The sequence below is a fragment of the Temnothorax nylanderi genome, unplaced genomic scaffold (assembly GCF_030848795.1).
Source record: "Temnothorax nylanderi isolate EJ_2023f unplaced genomic scaffold, tnyl_v1.0 TNYL_tig0825_pilon, whole genome shotgun sequence".
Taxonomy (NCBI): Eukaryota; Metazoa; Arthropoda; class Insecta; order Hymenoptera; family Formicidae; genus Temnothorax; species Temnothorax nylanderi.
Window position 1 is genome coordinate 35323 of NW_027249887.1, and position 19175 is coordinate 54497.

The 19175-nt window shown below is 35.9% G+C and overlaps 3 long non-coding RNA genes across 6 annotated transcripts; 1 reads left to right on the forward strand and 2 right to left on the reverse strand.

Moving 5' to 3' along the window:
* The first annotated feature begins 8056 nt into the window (after window positions 1–8056).
* On the forward strand, window positions 8057–9812 carry LOC139785540 (uncharacterized). Of its 2 annotated transcripts, none has more exons than XR_011721984.1 (4): window positions 8057–8277; window positions 8354–8555; window positions 8619–9010; window positions 9072–9477. It is a non-coding gene; the product is annotated as an uncharacterized lncRNA (long non-coding RNA). The 2 variants fall into 2 exon arrangements; XR_011721983.1 differs by lacking the exon at window positions 9072–9477 and adding an exon at window positions 9660–9812 and having other exon boundaries at window positions 8058–8277.
* A 1231-nt stretch (window positions 9813–11043) lies between these two features.
* LOC139785541 (uncharacterized) lies at window positions 11044–12853 on the reverse strand. 2 transcript variants are annotated; one of them, XR_011721985.1, is made up of 4 exons: window positions 12579–12853; window positions 12301–12502; window positions 11846–12237; window positions 11044–11196 (listed from the first exon to the last, which is right to left on the reverse strand). It is a non-coding gene; the product is annotated as an uncharacterized lncRNA (long non-coding RNA). The 2 variants fall into 2 exon arrangements; XR_011721986.1 differs by lacking the exon at window positions 11044–11196 and adding an exon at window positions 11203–11784.
* A 671-nt stretch (window positions 12854–13524) lies between these two features.
* LOC139785544 (uncharacterized) lies at window positions 13525–17677 on the reverse strand. Of its 2 annotated transcripts, none has more exons than XR_011721990.1 (5): window positions 17364–17677; window positions 17004–17275; window positions 16178–16463; window positions 15876–16093; window positions 13525–15213 (listed from the first exon to the last, which is right to left on the reverse strand). It is a non-coding gene; the product is annotated as an uncharacterized lncRNA (long non-coding RNA). The 2 variants fall into 2 exon arrangements; XR_011721989.1 differs by having other exon boundaries at window positions 17348–17677.
* Window positions 17678–19175: the final 1498 nt, after the last annotated feature.

The window sequence follows — 19175 nt, forward strand, 5'->3', positions numbered from 1 at the left end:
TTATGATCACGCGGACGCCAGAAATGAACGGAAAACTCCGTTCACTCCGTGAACGCGTGGAAGACGCAGCAAGATAGAGTGTGAGGAAAATAAACTTACAAATCATGGAGATCATACAATTTTACAGATAATAGCAGAACATTTCGCGAACCAATAACCTAGAGTATCGGTACCAATTACGACTGACTACGACAGAACGGAAATAAACGCGAAATAATAGCGTGAAATACCGCGAAATGATAATGCGCCACGCTCGGAGCGCGTGAGCGCAAGGTCCAAACCCGTGCAGGGATTCTGTCGCCAAATAATCTTAATCTAACGCAGGTAATAATCCTAATCTACCGCAAGTAATAATATTAATCTAACGCAAGTAATAATCCTAATCTAACGCAGAGAATAAACGTGACGCGAATAACGTCCCAACGCAAGAAGGAACGAACGCAACATGGGATATCGCCAAGGACATCCTAACGCGAAGAATAAGGCGCCCGCGCCGGGGCGCTTGACATAACGCGAAATACTAAACTAACGCGAGGAAATATGCGGAATTACCGCGAGCCATACTATAACTAACGCGAAATTACCGATTGATCCTAACGCCGGAACCTGAGATTAACGCAAGTGATTCTGATCGAACGCAACCCACGCGATCGTCAGCGACCGTCCAACGCGAAAAATGATGCGCCGAGACACTCGGCATAACGCGATATACTCGAATTAACGCGAGAAAGATTACGGGATTATCGCGAGTAATAACGAGACGCAATATTAGGTCAGCGCGAATGGCATCTTAAGGCGAACCACATCCTAGCGCGAATAATATCTCAACGCGGCCGATATCGCGAGGATAATCGAAATGTCCGAACGCGAATCGTAAGTCACGCAATTAAACCAACGCGAATAACCCTCTGACGCCATTAATATCGCGTGCAGAATCTAAGATTCGACCGGGCGCAATACTACGCATAACGAGACACGCGGTCGTGAACGTGAAGGGCGCGAGAAATTGCGTATTCGCTACCGCACGTCGTCATCGACGCGCCTACCGCGATCTCCAGAGGTTCGTATTTTCCGATCGCGATCCCACGGCCACGAGACCATTCCGGTGCCCCTCGCTCTCGCTATCGATCGCTAAATACGCCTTGTCGGCGGATACGCTAATTATCGCGAATTTTCCCGAGCGAGAGCGTGACCCGGGGAGCAGTGTCGTGGCTTTACATGAAATGTTACCGAGGCAACCTCACCGTAGGCAGATCCTCTCCCGAGGGTCCTCGCCGTCGTCCCAAGGGTCGCGAAGATAGCAGCCGGACGTCGTACTCCGCTCCGGAATGCGAGACAATACCGCGACTTGACTCTCGACGTGCGTCGATTACCGAGGACGATTTACGAATGCTCCCGAAATTTCGCTCGATGGCGGAATCGATAGCGCACCCCACCCCGGGCGTACGCGGCCCCGCGACGTTGGAGCGCGGACCAATGAGGGGTGAGCTTGCAGGCTCGCGGCGGATTCGTGCGTAGGGCCGTGAATTACGGCTTTCCGCAGGGCGCTAAACGGCCCTTCGCTCGCGCGGCAAATTTTCCGGGATTCTTCCCGGCGGCGGACGGGACGTGTCTGCCTCCGTGTTCCTTCCCGCACCGGTTCGGGAATGGTGGCCATCCATCCCGGAATCCGGTCAGCAGTGTGAGGAGGACAGATGGGCTGATTTTTGCCCCGGCGTCCCGGGGCCCTGCCATTATGGGTCCGCCCGCCGCTGTGTCACGCGCCGCGCGCGTGTTCCTGCGCTCCGTCGCTTTCGGCGGCCCGCGGGTCGCTTTGATCCGCTTTCCGTCGTCCGAGCTCTCGCCGTTATCCTTCTCGTCGACTCCGCGTCCGTTTCCTCTGTATCCTCTCAGGAACTCCAGTCTCAGCTCGGTGAGGCGCCACGCAATAATACAAAATAAAAGGGATCAGTACATCGTAACGCAATGACTAATATGCCCCTGGAGATCTCGCATCGATTCGTTGAACCGTCCTCGGGCGTGAAAAGGTCGTGAAACCCGCGCCTTGTGACGGCGGCGGGGCGCTGCAACGCTGCAGCGAAACTGCAACGTCACACTACATACATACATACATACATATGCACACAGATATTTTGTTAAAATATGTTTTTTTTTAGATGTTTTAGAATATTCTGAACACGTTGCTCGTGAAAACTCGGAACTAAATTTTTGATCTTACAACAAAGCTTCTTCTATGAAGAACCAAATAAATATTTTTTAATATTAAAATGACTCCGCGAATTTAAAATTCAGTATGAAGAATCCTGGCTGAGGTAATATTTTTCGTAATAATTTCTTTACAGTTTTTAGATACTTAGCATCATAAAATAAATCGTAACAATTTAATTGGGGAAAGGGGGATTTTACTACTTCAACCAGAATTGTGTTCAAGTCTGACAATTTGTCGGCGCGCAGTTTACTATGGTTGAAATAATATTTTTCTATTAAAAATAATAAAACACGAAGATCCTATGGCTTTCCTTGCTCTATTCTTTATACTGAATTATAAATATTTTTTATTTGGAACATTTTTAAAATTAAATGTAAATTTTTCAAGATAATAGGTATTAATACAAAACTGATAATATATATATATATATATATATATATTGTTATTTTCATAAATTGTTATTTGTATATATATATATATATATATATTTATTTGTATATATATATATATATATATATCAATTATAACTTAAAAATAATATTGGAGATACTTTAGTAGATATAATTATCTATTTTGTAATATATTTTTTGTTGTAACATACTATAAATATATTTGTATTGTGAGGGAATAAAATTTTTGTCAATGGCTTGCATTTTAGCAGATACAAATGAATGTGTTACTTGAAGCTGACTATATCTGTAAAATTGACCATTTTTCACATGTATGTGATAAATTTTCAACTAATACAACAGCCATGCAACGTACGTAAATACATACACTTAGAAATAAGTTGAAATATTTTAAAAATAATTTCTCATGTTACAATCAAAACAGTTTAATTAATTAAAATATTATATATAATGTTAATTTATACATTACATGCAATCATTAATTTAAGTATGCGGTACTTGTAGTAGTATCACAAGTTTTGTGTGTATGTACACATACATACATACACACGCATTCTCCCCCACATATCCATATCTACAATCACATGTATATGTATACACCCCCATCCACACCCACACACCCATCCATTTACACGCGTATTCTAACGTTTATTTTATAAGAAGATAAAATAACAAAAAATTCTGGAATTACATTTTATTTATAATACAATAATAATCACGTCATCATATCATAACACAGTAAAAAGAAAAAATAATTAGCAAGATTTATCTTCTTTCTTTATTTAGATACTAACTTTATGAATTCTGTTACATTGAAACTTAAAGTCATCATATCATAACACAGTAAAAAGAAAAAATAATTATCAAGATTTATCTTCTTAAAAATGAGAGAAAGAAGGGGAAGAGCGAAAAAAGAAAGAGGAAGCTACTACATAATATTAGCGATCGGATAATACACGCGCACGCACGCACACACACACACATACACACACACACACACCCGCACGTATGCACGCACGCGCACGACCAATAAGTATTATTATTATTACCTCTATCAATACTTGAAACGTCTTGGCTGTTTAAAACAGTGTCTTTGTCATCGGTAGTACAACAACGTTCGTCTCTACGATCTCTATGCTAGGTTGGAGGACGACCTTGTCTGCCACTTATATACCCTGAATTACCGACATCTCCCTGATGACCACCTCTTGGCGGTAAATCCCAAACGCGATCTTCACTGCCGTCCAAAGTATCTCTAAATTCTAAAGGACGTATGGTCAATCATTAGATTCTTGATACATGTAGGCAGTTATAATATTTTTACTTGCATCTTGTATTACTCATTGACTCATTTATCAGATATGCCTAAAAACAAGTTGATCAGAATCGAGACAAACGGTGTATAAATTCATTTAAAACGTAAATATTATCCCACATAGCACATAATATTTCAGTAATATTGCAGCAATATTATTTTTCCATTGCAATATTACAATGAAATATAGCAGAAATATTGCAGTAATATTACTGCAATATCTCAGTAATATTAAAATGTCCGCGCAAATGAATATCAGTAATATTACTGATATTCATTTCAGTAATATTACGTAATATTACTGCAATATATCAGTAATATTACTATAATATTTGCGTAATATTTGTATAATATTGCTAGGAATTAAACCATTTTAATAATTTCCATTTTTCTCATAATGTCCACAATTTGCTACATTTAACATCTGATGTAAAACAATTTGGTGCTCTAGATGGTTTTAGCGCATTCCAATTTGAAAGTTATATTTGTGGTTTAAAGAAACTGGTCCGAAAAGGAGATAAACCACTTCAACAAATTGCTAAAAGATTAAATGAATTAAATTTTTGTATTAGCCGTTCCGAAATACATAATAAAAAATTTCTACAGAAAGACCACAAAGATGGTCCATTGGATCATGAACGAGATTATGAAGAACAATATAAAATATTGCATATAGATTCATTATATTTAAATTGTGACGATAACAAAAATAACTGCGTTTTATTGAAGGACAATACTATTATCTGCGTCCACAATATTGCTAAAAGTCAAAATAATAATCTGTATATTATAGGAAAAAAACTGATACCTGATACAAATTTGTTCACTACACCATGCGAATCACAACATTTTGGAATAGTCATAGCCAAACAAAATAGATGTATAGAATCATGGTTGTGTCAAAATATAAAAGCAAAAGCTTATAAAATTCCGACCAAAGATAAATTTATTATTTTGCCAATATTACATACTATTGTATCTTACCAAGAATAACATGTATATGTATATATATATATTAACTTTAATAATATTTTAATAAAATTTTAATAAAATAATATTTTTTAAATAATATTTTTATTATATTTCAACAATATATTGCAGCAATATTACTGTAATATTTCAATATTATTTAAAAACGTGTAATATATCAGTAATATTTCTGAAATATTTCATTGTAATACGTAATATTTCCACTATATTGCAATATTACTGCAATATTTCTGCAATATTATGTGCTATGTGGGATATTATATACCCACATAGCACATAATATTGCAGAAATATTGCAGTAATATTGCAATATAGTGGAAATATTACGTATTACAATGAAATATTTCAGAAATATTACTGATATATTACACGTTTTTAAATAATATTGAAATATTACAGTAATATTGCTGCAATATATTGTTGAAATATAATAAAAATATTATTTAAAAAATATTATTTTACTAAAATTTTATTAAAATATTATTAAAGTTAATATATATATATACATATACATGTTATTCTTGGTAAGATACAATAGTATGTAATATTGGCAAAATAATAAATTTATCTTTGGTTGGAATTTTATAAGCTTTTGCTTTTATATTTTGACACAACCATGATTCTATACATCTATTTTGTTTGGCTATGACTATTCCAAAATGTTGTGATTCGCATGGTGTAGTGAACAAATTTGTATCAGGTATCAGTTTTTTTCCTATAATATACAGATTATTATTTTGACTTTTAGCAATATTGTGGACGCAGATAATAGTATTGTCCTTCAATAAAACGCAGTTATTTTTGTTATCGTCACAATTTAAATATAATGAATCTATATGCAATATTTTATATTGTTCTTCATAATCTCGTTCATGATCCAATGGACCATCTTTGTGGTCTTTCTGTAGAAATTTTTTATTATGTATTTCGGAACGGCTAATACAAAAATTTAATTTATTTAATCTTTTAGCAATTTGTTGAAGTGGTTTATCTCCTTTTCGGACCAGTTTCTTTAAACCACAAATATAACTTTCAAATTGGAATGCGCTAAAACCATCTAGAGCACCAAATTGTTTTACATCAGATGTTAAATGTAGCAAATTGTGGACATTATGAGAAAAATGGAAATTATTAAAATGGTTTAATTCCTAGCAATATTATACAAATATTACGCAAATATTATAGTAATATTACTGATATATTGCAGTAATATTACGTAATAATACTGAAATAAATATCAGTAATATTACTGATATTCATTTGCGCGGACATTTTAATATTACTGAGATATTGCAGTAATATTACTGCAATATTTCTGCTATATTTCATTGTAATATTGCAATGGAAAAATAATATTGCTGCAATATTACTGAAATATTATGTGCTATGTGGGAAATGATGCCTCGAATTGCGACAGCACGCGGCTCATGCAAATGTTTACACGCGGCAACCACGCACCCGAAACGCCTCGTGTGAACAGCTCCTTGATCTCTGTCGTCAATATATATTTCACTATCTATCACGCGGCGATGATTACGATCGTCACTATTTCTAGGTTATAACTGACTTAAGCCCCTTGCACAATGCCAGGCAACAGGCAATAGGAACAGGAAATAACCAAAAAATCGTTAATTACAACATAAAAAATTCGAATGCTATGATTTGTTGGCAACAGGCAATAGGCACAGAATTTTCAACGTGACGGAAACTCTGTGTCTATTGCCTGTGTCACTGTTTATTCTGCATTTATACATGATTTCTGATTTCTATTCCCTGTTCCTATTGCCTGTTGCCTGGCATTGTGCAAGGGGCTTTACAGCTGCTTACAGCCTGAGCGCAGTACACACACGTATGTACATACATATATCGATATATCGACTCGAATTGATTTATTCGCTGGGTTGATAATTAATGGCCGCGTTCAGCAGACCAACCGCTCAATAGCAGTCGAACGTGATTGGTTCTTACTTTTAGAACCAACATATCAACGCAGTGTGTTGATAAGACGAACTCAACAGTTGTGTCTGCTGAACGTGCCTAATGAGCCCTATTCTCGAATCGTTTTCATGAAACTCGCATGCGAAATTCAATGCTTTTCAAATAGAAAGTCGCATACGAAAATTATTAGGACAGGGCCCCTATTCTTGAAAAATATCGCATACGATATGTCATGAATATCACACTCTGCAACCAATAGCACACTTGCAAAGTGTGATTTTTCTAGTGACATTCTTATAAAATATCGTATGCGATATTTTTCGAGAATAGGGCACCAAGCTCGAAAATATAATCCCTGATTTACCTGATATATATACCTGATATATACGGGCGAAGTTCGCATAATATAGGTATTAACATTGCCCAGGTTATGTACAATATACATATATAGGGCCGATATCACAGTCTCTGATTAACGTGATCCTCCGATTAAACTCACTCTGCATTTCTTTCTAACTGTTCCCCTTAGAAAGAGACGAAGAGTGAGTTTAATCAGAGGCTCACATTAATCGGAGACTCTGATATCGGTCCATATTCTCAACTCTTTTTTATCGATAAAAGCGCGCATTTATTTCTGAAATGTTATAGTTCATGTTACATATATTATAGCATCTTAGAAATAAAAGCGCACTTTTTTATCGCTAAAAGAAAATTGAGAATATGAGCCAGTATATATAAATACGTGATTTAATGCTAATATTGTCCGAACTATATTAATATTGCATACCATGCGAACTTCGCCGATAACATTATATATACATTATTAAGAGTACATTAATAAATTCTTTCCATTTACATCAAAACTCAGATAATTCTCACTTGTGACGTCATTCTGTCTTTACGATTCATTAATTGTCAAAAAGGATAGGACAACGTCACAAGTGACAATTATTTAAGTTTTGATATAAGCACCTAATATTACACACAATATAATATACCCTAAGAGCACAGTTGACGGAAAGTCGACGGCAAGTCGACTTTTATAAGTCGACTTCTAGTCGACTTCTAAAAATGGCGGAAAGTCGACTAAAAGTCGACTTCTAAATAGTCGACTTATAAAAATGGCGGAAAGTCGACTAAAAGTCGACTTCTAAATAGTCGACTTATAAAAAGACGGAAAACAGTCAAGCGGCGCGTCATGCAATCATCAATATGGCGGCGAATCTCGAGGAGGCTGGAGGACCAGAGTGGACTAGAGTTTACGCGAGTGCGAGGAATACGTGCCGCGAGACAGGACACGATAAGACGCCAGATAGTTCTTGCAGGTATGGCGGATCAAGTCGCGAGAAAGGTTTTGCCCGACGAGGTAAAAGAGGATCAGGATAAGGCCAAGTGGAAACATGCTTACAGGTTAGGTATGGTGTGTTATTAATTATCATCGATAATTAAGACCTATTGAATGCGACCTCTCCATTCTGTATCATCTTTCAGAACACCAGAAATGAAGGAACCTGTGTTCATGCATTCTTCGTGCGTTCTACGGAAAATCAGTCCGGAATAGGTGGTTTATAAAGAGGTGTACGAAACGAATAAGATGTACATGCGAGGTGTCACGGTGATAGAACCCGAATGATTGCCGAAATTCGCCCATGCTATGCCATCTTAATGAACCATTGGTTGATCCACCGCCAAGGTATTTTTATCACAATTGTTGCTTTATAATGTTTTTCCTACTTATTTATAAAGATATTTATAGATATAATCAATGAACCGGGAAGATCATTTGCCGCGTGTCTGGTACATTCGGAAAGGCCGAATGGGCACTACCATCGATGGATGTAGAGCATCCGTGGACGGTGTCAAGTGGTTAGCGTATTTCTTCTTGGAGGGTCAAGTGTGCCCTAAGCTGAAACGATTTGTCCCGTCGCTGCTGACGACACCTGGGAGCATCACCAAGTCATGGGCCAGATAAATCGTTATTCTATCTCCTTTTGATTTCACGTTGATTCATCAAATAGATTACATCAATTCAATATGATTTTTTCAGGTTGATACCACGCACTCATCAAGCAATAGTACAAACGCTGCAGTCGCAGGGAGTCGTGTCCAAACACAAACTGCTAGAAATCTGGGGTTCGGATAAAAAATGTGAGATTTTAATTTATAAAATAATATTTAGATATTATCATAGACTTCTATACAATACTAGACCGCTGACAGACATCTCGGCCGTGATGCTTGCCGCCATGTTGATTTTAGTCAAGATATGCTATACTACTATTCTATACAAGTGGTTTTATACAAGATTTCTATACAATAGTCTGGCATATACAGAATGTCCAAAAGAAAGGTTTTAATACTACAGGAGTAGTGGTTCGATTTCGGCATCCAAGTACGCTACACGTCGAAGGCATGACTTACAAACTTATTGATAACATGTACCAATATTTAACACAAAAACATTTGCCTGCTTCGTTATGTACTGTAATAACGAATGCAGATAAACGCACATCATGAGCAACTGAACACCCGATAGTGACTTATTGTTAATTCAATATGGCCGCACCCTTTACTAACACTTGCACCTTGCACTCGCATCAGCTTTTCGGCAGTACGTCCATAGATGTTAGTGGTCTAGTATAAAAGTCTGTGGATATTATATATTTATAATAATATATTATATATATAAAACAATATTATTATATATTTACAACATTATGATAATAATATGATATATATTTATATAGCTAATTTTGCATATTGTTTCGCGATTAACGCTGGAATGTTTTAATTTTAGTTCTGTTATTGTCAGCTTACCAGAAGTGGCTGCCGGAATCCGCGCACGCAGAAGTGGCACAGATATGGCCGCCTTTGTAATTAAGAATAAAACATTAGGATTGTAATTATACAGTTTTTTAGATAATTAAATTATTTTATATATGAAAAAAAATCGAAATGCATCAGTTTTAGCCCTCCAGCAAGGGGTCGATTGTGTATCTTGAAATAATGAGGTAAAAATTACAAAAGTGAGAAAATTCATTAGCGTATCTACGATTTTATTTATCAAAATCTAATAAAATCTGTTAACTTTTGTTATTTTTACCTCGTTTCAAGATACACAATCGACCTCCAGACGTACGCGGCGGTTTATTTTATCGACTTTAAAAGTTGGCGGGAAGTCGACTTTTCGTCATGACGGGAAGTCGACTTTTCATCATGACGGGAAGTCGACTTTAAGTCGGTGGTTTTTGCGACATTCGCCGACTTCAAGTCGACTTCAAGTCGACTTTCGTCCTTAAAAATGTCGACTTCTCTGCCAAGTCAGTTTCGGTAGAAGTCGACTTAAAGTCGACTTTTTGCTCTTAGGGTACGTACATTACTTTTATTTGTAACGCTATTTATTTTTTTCTTCTTTATCTTCTTCTCTCTTTCTTCTTTAATTTTAACTTCAACTTGCAAAAATGAAATTGTTAAAATTTTTACTGACAATTTGACTGTGACACACACGAAGCAAGTTGTGCATAGAATCCTAGATAATCAGAAAGGTGACATTAACGGTAAATATATCGATTTATCGCGATTATTCGCCATTTTGCTTTTATTATGATCGCGGTCTGATTCAGGCTGGATCCTTATGAAAAAAGAAAAAGTGGAACGGAATAATAACGGAATCATTTTGATTGGTTAGCCTTGTAATACTTGTTTTAGTTCTACAGGGCTAAATCAAAATAATTCTACTATTATTTTATTCTCCCTAAGAGCAAAAAGTCGACTTTAAGTCGACTTGAAGTCGACTTCTACCGAAACTGACTTGGCAGAGAAGTCGACATTTTTAAGGACGAAAGTCGACTTGAAGTCGACTTGAAGTCGGCGAATGTCGCAAAAACCACCGACTTAAAGTCGACTTCCCGTCATGATGAAAAGTCGACTTCCCGTCATGACGAAAAGTCGACTTCCCGCCAACTTTTAAAGTCGATAAAATAAACCGCCGCGTACGTCTGGAGGTCGATTGTGTATCTTGAAACAAGGTAAAAATAACAAAAGTTAACAGATTTTATTAGATTTTGATAAATAAAATCGTAGATGCGCTAATGAATTTTCTCACTTTTGTAATTTTTACCTCATTATTTCAAGATACACAATCGACCCCTTGCTGGAGGGCTAAAACTGATGCATTTCGATTTTTTTTCATATATAAAATAATTTAATTATCTAAAAAACTGTATAATTACAATCCTAATGTTTTATTCTTAATTACAAAGGCGGCCATATCTGTGCCACTTCTGCGTGCGCGGATTCCGGCAGCCACTTCTGGTAAGCTGACAATAACAGAACTAAAATTAAAACATTCCAGCGTTAATCGCGAAACAATATGCAAAATTAGCTATATAAATATATATCATATTATTATCATAATGTTGTAAATATATAATAATATTGTTTTATATATATAATATATTATTATAAATATATAATATCCACAGACTTTTATACTAGACCACTAACATCTATGGACGCACTGCCGAAAAGCTGATGCGAGTGCAAGGTGCAGGTGTTAGTGAAGGGTGCGGCCATATTGAATTAACAATAAGTCACTATCGGGTGTTCAGTTGCTCATGATGTGCGTTTATCTGCATTCGTTATTACAGTACATAACGAAGCAGGCAAATGTTTTTGTGTTAAATATTGGTACATGTTATCAATAAGTTTGTAAGTCATGCCTTCGACGTGTAGCGTACTTGGATGCCGAAATCGAACCACTACTCCTGTAGTATTAAAACCTTTCTTTTGGACATTCTGTATATGCCAGACTATTGTATAGAAATCTTGTATAAAACCACTTGTATAGAATAGTAGTATAGCATATCTTGACTAAAATCAACATGGCGGCAAGCATCACGGCCGAGATGTCTGTCAGCGGTCTAGTATTGTATAGAAGTCTATGATAATATCTAAATATTATTTTATAAATTAAAATCTCACATTTTTTATCCGAACCCCAGATTTCTAGCAGTTTGTGTTTGGACACGACTCCCTGCGACTGCAGCGTTTGTACTATTGCTTGATGAGTGCGTGGTATCAACCTGAAAAAATCATATTGAATTGATGTAATCTATTTGATGAATCAACGTGAAATCAAAAGGAGATAGAATAACGATTTATCTGGCCCATGACTTGGTGATGCTCCCAGGTGTCGTCAGCAGCGACGGGACAAATCGTTTCAGCTTAGGGCACACTTGACCCTCCAAGAAGAAATACGCTAACCACTTGACACCGTCCACGGATGCTCTACATCCATCGATGGTAGTGCCCATTCGGCCTTTCCGAATGTACCAGACACGCGGCAAATGATCTTCCCGGTTCATTGATTATATCTATAAATATCTTTATAAATAAGTAGGAAAAACATTATAAAGCAACAATTGTGATAAAAATACCTTGGCGGTGGATCAACCAATGGTTCACTAAGATGGCATAGCATGGGCGAATTTCGGCAATCATTCGGGTTCTATCACCGTGACACCTCGCATGTACATCTTATTTGTTTCGTACACCTCTTTATAAACCACCTATTCCGGACTGATTTTCCGTAGAACGCACGAAGAATGCATGAACACAGGTTCCTTCATTTCTGGTGTTCTGAAAGATGATACAGAATGGAGAGGTCGCATTCAATAGGTCTTAATTATCGATGATAATTAATAACACACCATACCTAACCTGTAAGCATGTTTCCACTTGGCCTTATCCTGATCCTCTTTTACCTCGTCGGGCAAAACCTTTCTCGCGACTTGATCCGCCATACCTGCAAGAACTATCTGGCGTCTTATCGTGTCCTGTCTCGCGGCACGTATTCCTCGCACTCGCGTAAACTCTGGTCCACTCATCTGGTCCTCCAGCCTCCTCGAGATTCGCCGCCATATTGATGATGCATGACGCGCCGCTTGACTGTTTTCCGTCTTTTTATAAGTCGACTATTTAGAAGTCGAATTTTAGTCGACTTTCCGCCATTTTTAGAAGTCGACTTTTAGTCGACTTTCCGCCATTTTTAGAAGTCGACTAGAAGTCGACTTATAAAAGTCGACTTGCCGTCGACTTTCCGTCAACTGTGCTCTTAGGGTCTGCTATTTCTTTCCTTGAAAATCCAGCCTCATGTTCACAGAGCTATTTGGCCGGGTTTACAATGGATGTCGTAAGTCGTAATATATATATATATATATATATATATATATATATATACCTATATATATATATATATATATATATATATATATATATATATATATATTAGAGTAGTCCTTATTTACTGGACAAAAAATATATATATACATGCAAAAATAATCGCGTTCAATGTTTTTCCTGAATAAAGAAAGATCATTACAATTTGTGTCGTACAAATGTTTTCTTTAATTAATATAACACTCTTTTACTAACATGCAAGTTTTATTTATTAAATTAATTAAATTTAATCAAATAGAATGTAAAATTAAACAAGTTTAATTGAAAAAATTCAATCTAACTACTTGAGTATACCCCCGCGTGTATAATTATTAAGTGAGCAAGGGAGGCAGAGGGAAGAGATACTATTTCTACAATTTTACAAAAAAATAAAATGTGTCACATTATTTATATTAAGAGAAAGGTTTATCGTACCAATTGCGTTTATGTACAGAAATGTTTTATTCTTAAATTATGCACAAATTACAATCAATACAAATGTATCTGTAACAAGCAGGTTGAGGGATATCTCAATTTTTTGGCTGCTATACGAATATTCAGATAAAATGACAGCTGTTTTGTTAGGTGTCGATATATTGCATCAACCGCCATGTGTTTTTGCAAAATTCATAAAACACGTCTGATTATAGTTGTTGTCATATCCGAAGAAACAACTGTTTTAAATTGATAACTGATTTTTAATAAATGTTGATAATCAATTTAAAACAATTGATCATATCTATTTTATAACTTAGTATAGTAAAGCTAGTTTATTTGTTCAGATATCCACATTTCGACTGAGTAGTATTATAGTAATAAAGGTATGTGCTAAGTCTGCACTTTAGCTAGATATCATAAAACATGTATCATTCTTTCTCTCTAGCACATCATACATTGGTATTACTAAGTATACGTTTACTTTCTTTTTAAATCACGCGAAACAATGCAGAAAAAAACTCGATATCGAATCCTAAAGTTTAGAAGAATGTTAGAATTGAACAAGTCATTTTCGCCATCATCATGATGCTATTAATTAACACAGCTTTGAAACGTAAAAATCTAGTGTTGTTAAATAACTCTAATAATCATAAATCAAAAACTCAATTTTCTCAAGTAAATAGAAAGGAACATTATTGAGAATACCTTTGAACCAGAATTTCTTGGAGATTGCAGCTACCATTGTTACGATTAAATAACAACGAAAATCCATTTTCCTTGTACCGCATCGAGTTGCATCTTAGTTATATCGCATTCGTTTTTCGATTTTTATAATCATCACCGATAGCGCATATCAAAGTAATCCACGAGATTATCGGATCGAGTAATAAAGTGATAAAGTATCAAAGCAACAATATACATATTTTACCTCAATACGGAACATTCGTGAAAAGTATGTTGAATAATTTGCCTATCGGATTAAAACTCTATTAAGCTAAATTAAATAAACTCGATATCAGAACGATACCAGAACATCACACTGCAAATACCAAATTATATATATTGTGTAAGTACTGAGCGACATATCTTAGATAAAAAACCTATCCAGAGCGATAATTGTATGAGCCGCGCGTTATCTAGCCTAATATTAGATCGTTAAACGTTAATGAGTAACCAAGGTATACCATACGGTACATCCAAACCACTGCCACGTAAGTTAGGAGCTTGGTACAAAAATGAGGCACAGTTTCACAATCGGGGAATTCTCTACCAAATGCTACTCCTCTATCTCCCAATGAATGTATCCGTATATCAAACATGACAATGTAATTACCATCATTAAACTAAACCATGCATAAATATTAATATTGTGTTTTTAAATTTGTTTAAGGAGAATGACGATTTCTTAAACAATTGCCGTATTCTTATGTCGGTAGCAAACAGTCTTAACAACGAGCGTAGACTAATCATGCGGCGTTCCATAATCGTGTAGTCCTTGCGTCGGTATGCATCATGTTACATGCTGGGAGTTAACAACTCTCATCAGGTATAACATAGCAACGTTATTAGCAATTGACGATTAGCGACAACGCAACGTAGTTGCTCAGCCACTGTACCATTAACCAGAGCTTCTTTAGGCTTATTGCTCTGCTGCATACGAGGAGGATGAGACCGATGTTCTCTTTGGCCTTTCCCTGCAAATTATTGTTAAACATGAATTCCTTACAATAATAATGTAGATATTTACATTATTTTGTCGTAATTATTTAAGATACTTTTGGTTTCTCCCACTGGAACCGAAGATGTATAGTGTATGTAGCGTAAACTATAAAGCGTCAATAATGAAAATCTATAGTGTACATCACGTTAACAATAGATTCCCACTTTCCAGCGGGAGAAATCGAACGCAAGATTAGTAATTACGATATGCATTATTTTATACATAAGATAGCAAAATAGAACATGTATAAACAAAATTATAAAATTATCTTATTATTTTTGAAAAAATACATAATAAAATCGAAAATTAACTCGTAGAAATTAAATCGATAAAGATACAACAGTAAAATCGCATAATCAGGTCGCATTTCTAATCAGTATTAACACAAAGTATAGACACATTTTAAATTATACTTTATCAACCAATGTGTACTAAATTAAGTGCACATAATACAATTGAACAAAACATTGAAAAATTGAATATTTTCTTATTAACTTGTTTAAACTTTTAAAATATGTATAACCCTTTACCATTTTATAATCTTTATAATAACTGAATATTAATTAATCAAAAAGAAGACGTAAATGAGTGTAGACTTTGTTTAATTTTATCGTAAGTTTGTAACATGATACATACCGACAGAAAGTTTTTTCAATACCGCACCAATATTAATTTCTGCGTCCTTGGCAAACATCTTCAGTTTCTCGAAGGGAATAGCCACGCCGCCTTTATCGGTTTCCCACTTTCCTTTGCCATCATCTTCGTCACGTTTCTTTTCTCGTTTTTTTTCTTTGCGTTCTTTACGTTGCTCCTACCTCTTCACTTTATCCTCGTCCTCCTCCTAGGCTAAAGCCCTATGTAAAAAAAATTATGGTGTCATATAATATATTATGCTTCATGTTATCGGCGTTTTAAATATACAATATTTCGCGTCTTACCTGTTATCAGAGCGGCGAGACCTTTAGCGTAAAATCGACAATGCATCGCCCCCAAGCATCCATACATGGAATGTATTGCTTGCCATAATAGACAATAGTGACAAAAATGCTGGCCAATTTAATGCGTTTTTCAGATTGTGTAAAGTCAATCTTCAATATCCTCAAATACTGTATATGCTTATATGTATAACGTATGCATTATTCTTTCTGCAGCGTTCAAAGCATCTGGATTTTCTAAGAAAAGGACAAAACTTCCCCTTTCTCTGTTTTTAAAATTATGTAATTACTGCAATGAGAAAAGGTTAATTAAGTTAAAAATTAACTTTATAGAATTTACTGCATTTCAGTATCCATTGCTCGTATTAAAATCTAAAGTGTATGTAAGAATAATTATATATTTTCAGTACAAAAAATGAATATCAAACACAGTCATACTTAACCTTATAATCTAATGTCATATGTAAATTGATGTAAATAATAATATGTATACTGCTTTACCTCAACCTTTCGAGAGAAATGAAACTTCTACCCACTCTCTTTTTCTTCTTATTACTGAACTTACTCAATATTACATCTGTACTATGTAAGAATTGTCTCGTTAGCTAAACGTGATACAATATACTGCAAAATAACATAAAAATTATTATTTACACCTACTTACATATGAAATATAAGATTGCAAGATTAAATGTGGCTATGTTTCAATAATTATTATCCATATTAAAATCTATAATTACTATTACGTGTACTTTAGATATTTAATAAAAGCAATAAATATTGAAACATAGCATATATGAAGCAAATATACCTTTCGTTACCAACTTACCTAATAAACGAAGTTTTCGATGCAACGTTAAAGGCACTTTACCCTTCAAAGAAAAAACCAAACTCTCTCTCTCTCTCTCTCTCTCTCTCTCTCTCTCTCTCTCTCTCTCTCTCTCTCTCTCTCTCTCTCTCTCTCTCTCTCTCTCTCTCTCTCTCAAATTCTCAAGCAACGCGATACCTAGCATCGCAATGCTAAGACAATAAAAGTTTAATAGGACCTCTCTCTCTCTCTCTCTCTCCCTCTCTCGCTGGTTAAACGGAATATATTACACACTGCAACATATATATATATATATATAATATAAAAAGACAAATAGACAATAGACAAATTAGAACCACATTAACCTCACTCGACACGAACCGTGACAGTTCGCACTATCGCATCGCACATCGCAATATTAGCGTCATTCGTACTAACTGATGATATCGATACACGTTTTACCTTCTCACACAGATCTCACGCATTATCTTTCACACCACATAATAATAAACAATAAATTTGAAAACTATCACTACTAATCTCACATGACACGAACTATCATTCCGTCACAACATATTATTCAATCTCGCCGCAATCTCGATCGCCCGGCTTCGACCGGCCAATCACCGGCACGGAAAAGCGGCAACACTACGTGCGAGATATTCGACTCCAAACAACAACTTCTCGCGTCTCCATGACTTTTTTTATATAGGACTAGAACAATACAGGCGCGCGCTACGCGCGCGCTTTTATTTTATTTCACGAATAGAACAACACAGGCGCGCGCTACGCGCGCGCATTTATTTTATTTCACGAATATACAACAATACATTTTTTATATTTTTATTAGTAGTGAAGAGGTAAGTCGCTAATCTCGACATAGGTCCTCTAAAGCGACACCTTTTTATTTCTCGAAAACTAAACACCGCACTTTATTAATGCTGATGAGGACCTAATTTACTTATATAATTATAGACGTAAAAACCCATAGACGTAAAAACGAATCATTCAAAAGCAATTATTAAAAATAAAATTTACCCATATTTTTTTTACTAATTGTACAGTTTAAATAATAGTGAATATATTATTGATAATATTAGATCATTTTACATGTTTGTAACGTCCTAAAACTATTTAAATTTTTTTTTTCTCATAATGCAGTTTTATATTTAAATATAAAATTGAGATGCAACGTAAACTGGTATACTTATTGATAAAACAGATTATAAGGTAGTAAAAATCAAATCGAATAGAATAAAAAACACAGCATAAGAAGATCTCGCTGCGAAATTATGAGATAAATTTACTGGCATGCTGTCGGCATACTGCCAACATTTTGCTATGTGGGGTAAAGCAATTGTGAAGCAACACACAGTAACAGACTACGAAGGTAGAAAATGAAAGGTTTCGAGTTTAAATCCTGATCGGCTCTGTTAATTTTTCCGTTTACCCCCTCTCGCTGTCCAAAATTTCCTTCCGTATCTTTTCTCCACCCTCACTACACTGCTTGTTTTCTCGTATATTTCCATGATCCTCTTTCCCAACCTCTCACTCACCCATGGTTTTTTCAGACATTTTCCCAAAACTCTCCTGTCCACTGAATCAAATGCTGCCCTTAGATCGACAAAAGCAGCCACTACCTTCTTTTTCCTCTTTAATCGCTTCCCTATCGCATAATTCAGTGTGTAAATGTTGTCCACCACTCCTCTCCTCTTCCTAAACCCTGCTTGGCTTTCTGGAATCATCCCCTTCTCCACCATCTCTTCCCTCAACCTATTTGCTAATATCGACGCGTACACTTTGTACGCCGTCGGCATCAGCGCGCAGCGTAATCCCTCTATGCTCACTCACCTCTTTTGCCCCTCTTTTTCGCTATCGGAACGACTACTCCGTCCTTCCACGCCTCTGGAAAACCTTCTCCTTTCCATACTCTCCTGCATACTTCCCATAACGCTTTTCTTAAACCACTTCCCCCATAACTCCACACTTCATTTTCTATCTCGTCCTCTCCCGCCGCTTTACCTTTTTTCAGCCCTTTCAGCACTCTCTCTACTTCCTCCCATCCTATCTCCTTCTCTTTCTCCACTTCCCCCTCCGCCCCTTACTCTCCCTCCTCTCCTTCTCCTAGCCTTCGCTTGTATTCCGTTCCTTCTAACATCACCCTAAAGTATTTATCCCACTCCTCTATTGTTA